The 14,184-nt window shown below is 46.9% G+C and overlaps 1 pseudogene; it reads right to left on the reverse strand.

The window, feature by feature from the left end:
- Positions 1-13,185, reverse strand: part of LOC122925267 — a 40,139-nt pseudogene extending 26,954 nt beyond the window's left edge.
- Positions 13,186-14,184: the final 999 nt, after the last annotated feature.

The following is a 14,184-nucleotide window of genomic DNA, read 5'->3' on the forward strand; positions in this document are numbered from 1 at the left end:
AGGCAGAGCGGACGGCGGCGTAACGTCACTCAATCACGTGACGCGCCTGCTCCGCCCACTTCATGAATGAAGGAGGCGGAGCAGGCGTGTCACGTGAGTGAGTGACGTTACGCCGCCGTCCGCTCTGCCTGGCTGTTACAGGAGCGGGAGCGTCATTGTAAAAAGGTAAAAAAAAGATGCAGCACCCGCCCGCCCACCCGCCCGAATAGCAACGAATCGGCGATTATTCGATAACTGGATTCGTCGACAACGAATCCAGTTATCGAATATAATCGATTACATCGATTAATCGTTGCAGCCCTAATAGTAAACATCATAAATTGGGTACGTTAACGACTAAACTCTTAGGCCTCTTTCAGACGGGCGTTGCGGGAAAATGTGCGGGTGCGTTGCGGGAACACGTGCGATTTTTCCGCGCGAGTGCAAAACATTGTAATGCATTTGCACTCTCGTGAGAAAAATCGCGCATGTTTGGTACCCAAACCCGAACTTCTTCACAGAAGTTTGGGTCTGGGATCGGTGTTCTGTAGATTGTATTATTTTCCCTTATAACATGGTTGTAAGGGAAAATAATAGCATTCTGAATACAGAATGTATAGTAAAATAGCGCTGGAGGGGTTAAAAAATAAATAAATAAATAATAATTTAACTCACCTTGGTCCACTTGATCGCGTAGCCTGGCATCTCCTTCTGTCTCCTTTGCTGAACAGGACCTGTGGTGACGTCACTCCGGTCATTACATGATCCATCACCATGGTAAAAGATCATGTAATGGAACATGTGATGACTGGAGTGACGTCACCACAGGTCCTGTTCCTGAAATGAATGCTCACCACAGGTCCTGTTCAGCAAAGGAGACAGACGAGATGCCGGGCAGCGCGAGCATATGGATTAAGGCGAGTTAAATGATTATTTATTTTTTAACCCCTCCAGCGCTATTTTACTATGCATTCTATATTCAGAATGCTATTATTTTCCCTTATAACCATGTTATAAGGGAAAATAATAATGATCGGGTCTCCATCCCGATAGTCTCCTAGAAACTGTGCGTGAAAATCGCACCGCATCCGCACTTGCTTGCAGATGCTTGCAATTTTCACGCAACCCCATTCATTTCTATGGGGCCTGCGTTACGTGAAAAACGCACAAAATAGAGCATGCTGCGATTTTCACGCAACGCATAAGTGATGCGTGAATATCACCGCTCATGTGCACAGCCCCATAGAAATGAATGGGTCGGTATTCAGTGCGGGTGCAATGCGTTCAACTCACGCATCGCATCCGTGCGGAAAACTCGCTCGTGTGAAAGGGGCCTTAGGGGGTCAATTATCAAATTAGTGTAAAGTAGAACTGGCTTAGTTGCCCATAGCAACCAATCAGATTCCACCTTTCATTTTAGACAGCTCCTTTGGAAAATGAAAGAAGGAATCTGATTGGTTGCTATGGGCAACTAAGCCAGTTCTACTTTACACCAGTTTGATAAATGACCCCCTTAGTTTAACAATATCATGCTTTTACTTGAACAGATGCTTTAGGGTCCATTCACACGTCCGCAAATGGGTCTGCATCCGTTTCGCAATATCGAAAACGGGTGCGGACCCATTCATTCTCTATGGGGCCGGAAAAGATGCGGAGAGCACACTATGTGTCTCCGCATCCGCATTTCCGTAGCGCGGCCCCAAACTTCCAGGCCGCGACTCCGCAAAAGAATACAACATGTCCTATTCTTGTCCGCAATTGTGGACAAGAATAGGCATTTCTTTGGGGATTCAATTTGTGGCTGAACCCTGCAGTTGCAGGTCAACGTATGTTGTGGATTTTCACCATGGATTTCCCTCTTTGCAATGTATAGTGTAAAATCCACATAAAATCTGTATGCAAATCTGGTTGCGGATATTCTCTTTTTTGCACCCTGTCTTTTACACTGACATAATATGGCCACAATTTAGCATCCCTATTACCCAAGTAGAGGTAAGCCAACGTTGTGACTTCATCACGTTCAGCAAAAGCGATGGGTGGGCAAACATGTAAGACTTGGGGTGCTAATTTCTTTATAACGTTATGTAGCTAAAAACAGGTAGGACAAAAAAAAAAACCCACAAAGACCTGTTCTTGTTTTTGACAAAATAGATATGAAGGGAAGACAAGCAATAAAAAAAAAAAAAACGGACACATGTACAAGGAAAAACGCACATCAGTTATCAGAAATGTGAAACGATACCAAAAACACAAGAGAAAACAAGAGTTGCTCTTCTGATTTTTGGTTGGCAGAGATGAGACGTATACTGGGAAGGGCACCTATGGCCAAACAGAATTGGTCATAGTGAACTGTTCAGCGCCTTCATAGCATTTATTGTGGTTGCTGAGCTATGTAGGCTGCTATGCCCTAGTCAGGTCCAGACAATACAAGACTGGACTTGATGGGGTCACAAATACCCAACCATGAGAACATCTACGGCTTGTTCTAGAGCCCCCTTATCCATAGAGCCCAATTGACCTAGCATTTACAGAAAGAGTCCTTCAGGCACACCCGAGGACAGTTTGTGTAGGTGTAACTATTTTTTTACTGTATGGAATAGTTTAGTAGACTTTACTACAACAATGTGAAGAGAACAAAGCACTCATGGTAGCACTGCGTTCTGGTCACCGTTTACTTGCTCGCCCTCAAACATTACAGCATTTCCGTCCCATTCAACGACTGACCCCAGAGGTGATGTGTCACCCATGCATCACCTGCCCCTGTGACATGTAAAGCAGTGGCCACCTGACCCTGTGACATGTGCAGAAGTGGCCACCTGACCCTGGTCAAACCAGATGCGGATACAGGGAGACCTAAGACCTACGGCGCTCAAAGGAGACGGTATCCAGTGGTGGGGTTCAGGTAAGCGGGATTCCCACCACAAGTCTGGCCACGCTGAGGGGTCTGCAGAAAAGTTCCCCAGGGGTGAACAACCCCTTTAAAAGGCAAAATATGTGACTGTATGCCTATACAGTGCAGACATCAGGAGGTATAAGTCAGGAAAGTTTCCCAAAAATAGACTCAAACCTGATGGAGCCTAATCCATGCTGTGGCACTCTGTGGGGGATCGCACCTCTGACATTACAACTACCACTGGTCATCTCTGTACCCAGGTCCGAAGGAATAAGGATATCCAGGTGTGAAGCAACTTCTGGACATGCACCCAAACCCAGGTTAGCAAAGATTACTCACAGTCACAGGAAACAAAAAGGACAAAAACCAACGCATGAACTAATGCATTTATTACAAAAAATGTAGTCTACATCAAAAAGACATCACTGTATGACAGGGAAACTGGCATGTAGAGGTTTCCATAAGAAAGCCACAGATTCCATTTGTGAGTCATGAAAGAACTTTCAAAAAAATCAGGAACATCTACTGTACACGGCCTGATCATCATTCTTCCCTTTACTACTGTATTTCAATTGATAAAGAAAAAATTACATTCTGCCTGGATTATACAATTAAAGGGTTTCTACCACTTAGGTGTCACATATTTGGCTGTCAGACACTAGCGATCCGCTAGTGTCTGCTCTGGCCAACCATCCTAATATAATTGCTTTTGGGGCGGTGGTTTGGCTAAAAAAACAACTTTTATTAATATGCTAATGAGCCTCTAGGTGCTATGGGGGCGTCATTAGCACCTAGAGGCTCCGTCTACCTTCAGAAACTGCCGCCGCCGAGCGCGTCCCTCCAGCCCGCCCATCTCCTCCTGAATGCGATCCTCGTATGTATTCTGCGCATGCGCAGTGAATGTCTGACCGCTTCCTTGCTCAGACATCTCCACTGCGCCTGCGCGATGACGCCATAGTGCTCCGAGGAACAGGCGCAGTGGAGATGTCTGAGCAGGGAAGCTGTCAGACATTTACTGCGCATGCGCAGAATACATACGAGGATCGCATTCAGGAGAAGATGGGCGGGCTGGAGGGACGCGCTGGGGGCGGCAGTTTCTAAAGGTAGACGGAGCCTCTAGGTGCTAATGACGCCCCCATAGCACCTAGAGGCTCATTAGCATATTAATAAAAGTTGTTTTTTTAGCCAAACCACCGCCCCAAAAGCAATTATATTAGGATGGTTGGCCAGAGCAGACACTAGCGGATCGCTAGTGTCTGACAGCTAAATATGTGACGCCTAAGTGGTAGAAACCCTTTAAAGAGGTTGACCCCTCCTGCCTTTGGGTATTGCTGTGACATACTTGTTATGGTGCCCCCTGCTGTTCTTATTCATTTCCTCTCAGAATGTCCACCTGATGCGTCAGTACCGGTGGTCACACATGTCGGGTATCTCAAGCCCACCATCTGGATTGTCTTGTACACAGCAGCAGGGGCACCATAACAGGAATGTAAAAGCAATATCTAGGGAGAATTTTGTGGTGTTCAGTTTTTCCATTTTTGCTTCACCACAAAAGACAGTTCTTTTATTCTTCCATTGACCCACATAAGGAGTTGATTTTGCAGAGTGATTTTTGTGTTCCAAAGATACCATATTGGGAACATTAACTAATTCATCCCTTACTGACCGGCCTGTTTGGGGGGTTTTCATCATCAAATTACAGGAGCTAAAACGTTTTTAATTTTTCCGTTGATGTGCCTGTATGAAGACAAGTTTTTGAGAGACGAGGTGTAGTTTTCAATGGGGAAGTAAAAAATGGGGACAGCACACCGTGTGCTGTCCGCACCTGTATGTCCGTTCTGCAGCCCTGCAAAGAAACCAGAACATGTCCTATTCTTGGCTGTTTTGCCTGACAAGGATAGGCATTGATACAATGGGGCCCGCACAAAGTGCTGGATGCACATGGACCGCATGCATATTTTGTGGATCTGCAATTTGCAGACTGAAAAATGGATATGGTCATGTGAATGGACCCTTAGGGCTCATGCACACGGCCGTTCAGTGCATTGGGGACCGTAATTTGCTGTCCCCAATGCACGAGCAGCATCCGTGCGGCGGCCAGGACGGATCGAGACCCATTGAACTTGAATGGGTCCGTGATCCGTCCACACCACCAAAAAATAGAACATGTTCTATTTTTTTTCGGTGCGGCGGCACGGACAGAAACCCCACGGAAGCACTTCGTAGTGCTTCCAAGGGCTTCCGATCCGTACCGCATCTCCCGGATTGTGGACCCATTCAAGTGAATGGGTTTGCATCTGTGATGAAGGGAGCACACGGCCGGTGCCCGTGTATTGCAGCCATGCGCATGAGCCCTTAAGCTGACAGATGTGGTACAACCTAATAAGCATATGGACACGCAGTCCCGGGGGCCTTTCTTTGGCCTCTGGCTGCCATAGCAACCCAATCATGGATCAATGAGCACAGACGGACCCACTCCCTATAACCGCATAGATGCCACAACAGCTATTGATTAATAGAGATAAATTGTGCCCGGGTCGCCGATATCTCCGATCCTCATTGTTTCAGTGGTAGGGTGGCTGTCAGACAATGATCGCCATGACATAACTGTACATCATGGAGGTTTAATACAAGTCAGTTCATAATGTATAGTTGTGTTAAGGTGGCTTCAGGGCATAAAGCCAATAGAGACCATTAAAATATTTTGTGGGTTCCAAATACTGATGCTCTATCCTCAGGGTATGTCAGTATCAGATCAGATTCAGCACCTCCATTGGAACAAAAATTCTAAACTGAGCTAGGAGCACAGGTTGATCACATTTTGATCATGGGGTGTGAGTTGACCAGAGAATCGGCCATTTTGTGTACACCAAACACGGTAACTTTTTTTATACTTTAATGGGGTAATTTATCAAACTGGTGTAAAGTAGAACTGGCTTAGTTGCCCATAGCAACCAATCAGATTTCACCTTTCAAGTACCAAGGGAGACCATGCTAGTGCGCACAATGATGTTGTCAGACGCCAGCTGGACTTCAAAGAGGCGGACAGCGGACTCATGCAGCATCTCTGCTACCATGACGGCGTCTGAAGTTTCCGCATCCCGTCAGGAGGGCCCTGACCCCTCTCCGGCTGCACCCTCCGTTAGTTCCCCTGTGGGGAGTTGGAATCTTATACCTCTATGTTGCTATCTGGTACCCAGGTCCAATAGCTGATATTTGGTTGCTCTTTCTCTGTCTGATAGGGAGCAAAGGATTCCAAATCTAAAACCAGGTCTCTTAAGTGCGCTACATGTGCCAAGAGACTTCCTGAAAGCTACAAAAAAAAAAAAGTAATCCAAAGTCTGCATATCTGACGTTTTAAAGGAGGAGCAACCATCTATCTTTTCTGAAATGAATCTTTTCCCTGAGAGCCCCTAGTCCCCCTATTCCGCGACAAAAGAAGCCTAGATTATCCATTCAATCCTCCTCTGATCTAGAGGACATTGAGGAGGATGCTTCCACCTCTAGAAGGGGTTTCGAGGAAGACCTTATCTCTGAGGGAGAGATTGTTGAAGATGAGAAAAAGTATTTATTTTCCTCGGACAAGATGGAGGAATTAGGCCTCTTTCACACAAGCGTGGCGGATTAGGTCCAGATGTGTTCGGGGTGCATTCAGTGAAACTCACACCATTTTGCAAGAAAGTTCAGTCAGTTTTGTCTGCAATTGCGTTCATTTTTTTCCGCGCGAGTGTAATGCGTTTTTGATCTATCATGGGTATCGAGGATGTCCCTAAGCCAGGTACAGTCAAAGACGAAATGTTTCAGGGTTTATGCACCAAGAAAACTAAAGGTATTCCCCATTAATGAGAATGTTAAGGACATGATCCTGGATGAGTGGATTGAATCGTAGAAGAGACTAGGGGTATCCAGGGAGTTCAGAAATAGGTTACGGTTTGATCCTGCAGAAAGATCTTTGATGAAATTCCCAAGATTGACATTCAGGTGGCAAAGGTAGTTAAAAAGACGGCCTTACCATTTGAGGACTCATCACAATTATACGATCCGATGGAGCATAAAGCGGACTCCCTCTTATAAAAGCTTGGGAAGCTTCTATGTTTGGGGTAAAGACCAATATCGCACCCACATCCGTTGCCAGGGCAATGTGTTTCTGGTGGTCTGAATTGGAAGAGCATTTAAAAAACAAAACCACTAGAGAGGATATAATTAATTCTATTACCTTATTAAAATCTGTCAGACCTTTTTTGGCTGACACCTCAGCTGAATCAGTGCGGTTTGCCGCCAAAGATGCGGCTCTCTCAAATGTTGCCAGGACAGCTTTGTGGATGAAAGCCTGGTCAGGTGATAAAGTCTCTAAAGCCAAATTATGTTCTATCGCCTTCTCGGATGAATTTGTGTTCAGGCCTGTGTTAGATAAGATATTGGAGAAAGCCACCAATAAAAAAAAAAAAAAAAGAAGGGGTTCCCGCATATGACATCTATAGACTTAAAAAACGCCTATTATCATATACCGATCCATCAGAGTTCTCAAAGATATCTAAGGTTTGCAGTAAGAGATCCCACTTTCAGTATGTGGCTCTTCCTTTCGGCATATCATTGGCCCCAAGGATTTTCACCAAACTAATGGTAGAAATGATTGCCTTCCTACGCGGAAAAGGAACAAATGTCGTTCCTTATCTGGACGATTTTCTTATAATTGGCGACTCAGGGAAAGAGGCCTCCAGGGTCACAGAAAAACTATATAAACATCCTATCGGACCTGGGCTGGTTAATAAATCTAAAAAATAATAAATAAAAAAGTACTTGCCTCATCCACAAAAATTAGATTCCTAGGCGTTGTTATATTCTGTACCCCAGAAGACCTCTCTTCCCCAGGACAAAGCAAGATCCCTCATAGAGAAGCTAACAGAGTTCCAGAAACTCCACAGATGTGGAGGGATTGGTCAGAGATCATAAAAAAACAGATCTTCAAACTACAGAGAACTGTATACAGTTCTTCTGGCCCCTACAAAAGCTCATTATCTTCTAAAAACAAACATCTGAAGATTTTTTCAGACAACATCACAACGGTGGCATACTTAAAGGGGTTGTCCAGGTTCAGAGCTGAACCTGGACAGCCCTCCATCTTCACCCCAGCAGCCCCCCTGACATGAGCATCGGAGCAGTTCATGCTCCGATGCTCTCCTTTGCCCTGCGCTAAATCGCGCAGGGCAAAGGCATTTTTCAGAGTTCCGGTGACGTACCGGGCTCTCCATGGGGCTGACAGGAACCCCGGTGACGTCACCGGCACTGATGGGCGGGATTTAGCGCTGCCCTAGCCAGTAAAACGGCTAGGGCAGAGCTAAAGCCCGCCCCTCAGAGCCGGTGACGTCACCGAACATACTGCTGGGCGGAAGTTACCGCCCGGCAGTGTGTTATTAAAAACAAAAGAGCATGTGCCCTGCGCGATCTAGCGCAGGGCACTGGAGCGCATTGGAGCATGAGATGCTCCGATGCTAGGCTCAGGAGGGCTGCCGGGGTGAAAATAACGGTATGTCCGGGTTCAGCTCTGAACCCGGACAACCCCTTTAAAACATCAGGGCGGCACAAGATCCAACCCTTTGGGGGAACGTTTAAAAAATAATTTTCTCTTGGGTAATTCCTTTTCAGAGGGAAATACTCTCTCAGGGGCCAATAATCCATCCAAACCCACAGATTTTCAAGCTGTCTGGATGCTGAGAGCAGTTCCTCAAAAAACAGGGCCTTTTTAGACAAAGTAATTCTCACACTAAAAGCAAGTAGGAAGAAGGTTACATCGGCCATTTATCTTAAAATCTGGAAGAAGTTCTGCAGTTGGCTAGGAGAGGATTACCCAGACACCTAAATACTAAATACTAATACTAAATACTTAGTTTTCTGCAGAGCGGTCTAGAGCTGGGGTTAAGGCCTAGTAGAAATCCCAGGCTGTGATTTCTGCGCTGCCGATTGGCCAGACGCCCCTGAGGAGAACAAGGGCAGTCTCCTCCTACTATAACCAAGTCCCCTAAGTCTCCGCCTACTATAACCAAGTGACCGAACATATAGGAGGGCATAGCGGGAGAATGGAGCAGCACCCAGGGATAATAGTAAGTGCAGTGAGATCCCTGGGCGCCGCTGTATATATCATGACACTTAATTCACAATGTTTGGAACAATCAAAAGGTCCTCTTTAAGGTTCAGATATCATCTTTAAGTGCTTTTTATGATTTGAGTCTCGCCGAGCACAGATGGATGAAGAGATTTGTTAGAGCAGCCTCAAGACTAACAACGACTCTGAGTTCTAAGATTCCTCAGTGGGACCTTAACTTAGTATTAAATGGTTGACCAGTGTGAGGGATGAAAATCCATTTTGTATAAACATGTCCTCCATCTTGTGTATATGGGAGATTTAGGTCAGGTCTTGAATGGAGCTTACAGGGTTAAATAGATATAATAATAATGTCCAAAAACAAGGTCAAAAAGTCAGTTTATGTGTGTGATAGAACCCACCCCCACCCGTTTCCTCTCTAGCAGATAATATGGTCTGAGCCTCAGAAAGTCCGGGGGGGGGGGGGGGGGGGGGACGACGACAAGAACCCCTTCTATCCTTTATCTGAAATTTCAGTTAAACATCTGTCCTTCAAGACTGCCTTCCTGATTGCCATCACATCCTTAGCTTTTATGAGGACCGTATAGTGTTGAAGTTAGAGCCAGGTTTTCTTCCTCAAGTGGTGTCAGATCTTCATTGTGACCATGAAAGGGTTTTGCCGTCCTTTTTCAGCTCCCCAAAGGATGCGGCTGAGGAAAAATTGCACCTTCTTGACGTTAGGAATACCATCATTCAGTACTTAGAAATAACTAAGGATTTCAGGAAGGAGGATAATCTTTGGTTCAGTTTGGGGGACGAAATAAGGGGGAAGAAGCTTTCTAAGGCTTCTGTAGCCTGCTGGCTTAGATCTACTATAGATTGTTGCTAGTCCCTTCAGAATATGTCTTGTCTCCCGGGTATCAAAGCAAATTCTACCAGGGCAATGGCCTCTTTTGGGGCAGAAAAAGCCACTGTTTCCTTAGACCAGATTTGCAACATTATCGCCTCAATCTTTCTGCGTCTGCAGATTTAGCATTTGGCCAAAAAGTACTACAGGCGGTAACCCACCCTATGTAAATATCTGTTAGTTCTCACTTGTGGCCATCATGGTGGAGGGAATGGAAAGCCGTAATTAGACTTAGGGTACTTTCACACTTGCGGCAGGACGGATCCGACAGGCTGTTCACCATGTCAGATCCGTCCTGCGGCTATTTCGCCGTGCCGCTGCTCCGTCCCCATTGACTATAATGGGGACGGGGGCGGAGCTCCGGCACAGCACGGCGGTGCACGGCGAAAGCCACCGGACTAAAAAGCCTGACATGCAGTAATTTTAGTCCGGCGGCCTTTCGCCGTGCACCGCCGGAGCTCCGCCCCCGTCTCCATTATAGTCAATGGGGCGGAGGCGGCGGCACGGTGAAATAGCCGCAGGACGGATCCGACATGGTGAACAGCCTGTCGGATCCGTCCTGCCGCAAGTGTGAAAGTAGCCTTACCGGTAATTCTGTTTCCTCGAATCCACCATGATGGCCTATATATAGGCCCAGCAAGCGGATCGAAACGTTGCATGGGTGAATAAAGGATCCCACTGTTTTTCACCTACTGGAAGTGCTGCGGTGCATTCATTTATTTTTATTGATTATCACTTTGGTAAAGTGCAATACCGCTGGCACCCAACGCTACACAGCTGCGTATAAGGTGTGCTGCCCTGAACTCTCTACAAGTAGATATATATATTCTTTTTTTCACATGGGTGGTATTATCCTACTTTTTGGGTATGAGTTAATACTCAACAAAGGAAAAAAAAGAAAAAACAACGCTCTATAGTTTCACCTGCCTTGGTAATTAACAAACACTGGGGGAGGAAGGAGGTGGGGCACTTTAAAACTCTCTCTGTGTATCCCTGCCCCTTCAGAGGTCAAGGGTCATCTCTCACTTGTGGCCGTCATGGTGGATTCAAAGAAAAGGAATGACCGATAAGTCTAATTACGGCTTTTTTTATTTCATCACTTTTACCATAGACCAGGGCTCAGCGACCTCCAACTGCTCTGAAACTACAACTCCCAGAATTCTCATTTCTCTCATTTCATTCCCCTGCACACAAATGAGGCACATGCACGTCACATGTGCGTTTAGGGGAGTGAACGCGTTTACACTGCAGATTGTTAAGGTGATACACATGTATGTGTTTTTTACTATTAAGTGAATTTTTTTTTTACTGTTTTTTCTTATTTACTATTTTTTCAAATTTTTAAAAGGGGGTAACGAGTCTTTTGCCGTTTTTTTTTTTACACTGTCCCCAGTAGCATGTTGACCCTAGTGAAAATAACCATACTGACCTGCTCCCTGCCGGTCACATGCCGCTACGTCACCACTACGGCCAGTTATTAGCTGTAACGGCGCACGTGACCCCGTCAAGAAGTTTAAAGGGGTCGTCCGGGTTCAGAGCTGAACCCGGACATACCCTTATATTCACCCAGACAGCCCCCTGATGTCGCATCGGAGCATCTCTTGCGCCGATGCTCTTCCTTGCCCTGCGCTACATCCCGCAGGGCAAAGGCTCTTTTGTTTACAATAACACACTACCGGGCAGAAGCTATCGCCCGGCCGTGTGTTCGGTGACGTCACAGGCTCAGATGGGCATGCTTTAGCACTGCCCTAGCCGTTTTACTGGCTAGGGCAGCGCTAAAGCCCGCCCATCAGTGCCGGTGACGTCACCGGGCTTCCTGGCAGCCCCACGGAGAGACCAATTTGTCACCAGAACTCTTGAAAATGCCTTTTACCCGCTCGATTCAGGGCAAAGGAGAGCATGAACTGCTCCGATGCTCAAGTCAGGGGTGCTGCCGGGGTGAAAATGGAGGTATGTCCAGGTTCAGCTCTGAACCCGGACAACCCCTTTAAACGCTGTGGACAAGAAGATGGAGGAACGGAGCCAGGGAGCTGTAATGGAACGGTAAGGAGCAGGAGAGTATGATGATGATGTTTTTTCACTAGTTACAAACATGCTGCTGGTGATTGTTTAAAAATAAAAAATAAAAAGGCTGGACAAGCCCTTTAAGGCCGGCTTTACATACAACCAGCCAAGCATCTCATAAGGACCGCCAGGGGATCCTGCAGGTACTTCTGTTGACTCCCTGAACGATTCCTCTGGAGCCTCGTTGGTTCCCACAGTCATATCAGAGAACGGTGCTGCTACACCGACAATGACTGATCAGGAACATAGACTGAAGTACATTACACTGGGCAGAGCGCCCACACATTCATATAGACCTAGTGCAGCATGACATCATCACTTTTGTGTACGTGATGTCATCTGCGAGCAGTAGGCCAAGGTATAAAGTTTCCACTGGGACCTTCAAACTACGTCTCTGTTATAAAATGTTGTAAGAGGGTCCTCATACCAGTGATGTCCAGTGTCCTGTCTATGAAGACCAGTGACGCCTTGCTCTGGGCAGTCTTCCTGCGATTCTTCGCCTGGGGGTAGTTGGCCAGTTCTCCTGCAATGATCCTGCTGAGATACCCCACAGAGAAGCACTCCTCCCGTACTCCAATGCCTTCCATAATGTTATTGAGCCCGCACACCAGGTTTTTAACGTGGCTCTGCAGCTCCTGAGGAAGCGACGGGAGGTCCACATCCCCAGGCCTGGGAACCTCTTCTTGTCTGGACGGCTGCGGTTTAGGGCCTGGAGGTCTGGTCCTGGCAGGAGAGGGAAGAGGGAATGGAAAGCTGGGAGCAGGAGGAGGTAAGGACTGACAGGGGCTAGCAGTATGGGGGCCCATAAGACCTCAGCGGTGTAGCCCATGTTCCCCATCCACTGGCACAGCTTCTCCTCCAGCTGCTCATGGCAGTCCTGCCCTCAGCCTCGCCGGGGCTCACGGTGGTCACCACTATGCAGTACTGGAAGGAGCTCTGGCTCACCACGTCCCTGATCACGTCCAGACACCGGCCCCGCAGTGGGCTGCTCACCACGAACACAGCCTTGGGCTGGCCCGGGCTCCCGGACTCGAAGCTGGAGAACTCCTTGACGTTCCGCGCCCCAGCGGCCAGGAGGAGCTCGGCTCCGCCGCACCAGTGCAGGACCTCGGCGCACGGCTCGTCCATGAACACCTCTGCCCGCCGGGACTTGGCCAGCACCGGCTCCCATACTTTCTGACTGAAGGCGGTCAGCCCCGCTCCGCTCGCCATAGTGACAGCACGCGGGTCCACTCTGACAGCTGCCTGCTGATGACGTGTCACAACAACACTCAGGGCGCACGCAAAACACGTCATCACCAGGGCCAGGAGAGTAGTGGCGTCCGGGTTGCTAATAGCAACCAATCAGAGCGACGTCTTCAAGCCCTGAGGAATGGGATTGGTTGCTACTAGCAACTACTCCACGTATCATTTTTTTCCCCTACGTAACTTTACACAATTGCTTATTTTCAGGTAAGTGAAAACAAACAAAAAACATTTTTTTTATAAATTAACAGAAAGCCCGGTCCACGTCTGCATTGGAGGCTTTTTTTTAATGACCTTTGTAACAGATTCTGTCAAAATGCACGACAAAATAGTGATGTCACAGGGCATGGCTATAAACAGTGATGTCACAGGGCATGGATATAAGTGATGTCACAGGGCAGGGCTATAAACAGTGATGTCACAGGGCATGGATATAAGTGATGTCACAGTGCAGGGCTATAAACAGTGATGTCACAGTGCATGGATATAAGTGATGTCACAGGGCATGGATATAATAGTGATGTCACAGCGCATGGACATAAATAGTGATGTCAGTGCATGGCTAAAAATAGTGATGTCACAGCGCATGTATATAAACAGTGATGTCACAGCGAATGGATATACAGTCATCAACACAATTGTGAAATTTTTGGCTCTATACACCCACCACAATGGATTTGAAATAAAATTAACAAGATGTGCTTTACCTGCAGACTGTCAGTTTTAATTTGAGGGTATTTAGATCCAAATCAGGTGAACGGTGTAGGAATTACAACAGTTTGCATATGTGCCACCCACTTGTTAAGGAACCAAAATTAATGGGACAATTGGCTTCTCAGCTGTTCCTTGGCCAGGTGTGTGTTATTCCCTCATTATCGCAATTACAATGAGCAGATAAAAGGTCCAGAGTTCATTTCAAGTGTGCTATTTGCATTTGGAATCTGTTGCTGTCAACTCTCAAGATGATGTAATGACCAGCGTCACGCAAAAGGAGGGAAAGGGGAAGGCCCTGCC

This window comes from Bufo gargarizans, chromosome 1 (assembly GCF_014858855.1).
Source record: "Bufo gargarizans isolate SCDJY-AF-19 chromosome 1, ASM1485885v1, whole genome shotgun sequence".
In the NCBI taxonomy this organism is placed as follows: domain Eukaryota; kingdom Metazoa; phylum Chordata; class Amphibia; order Anura; family Bufonidae; genus Bufo; species Bufo gargarizans.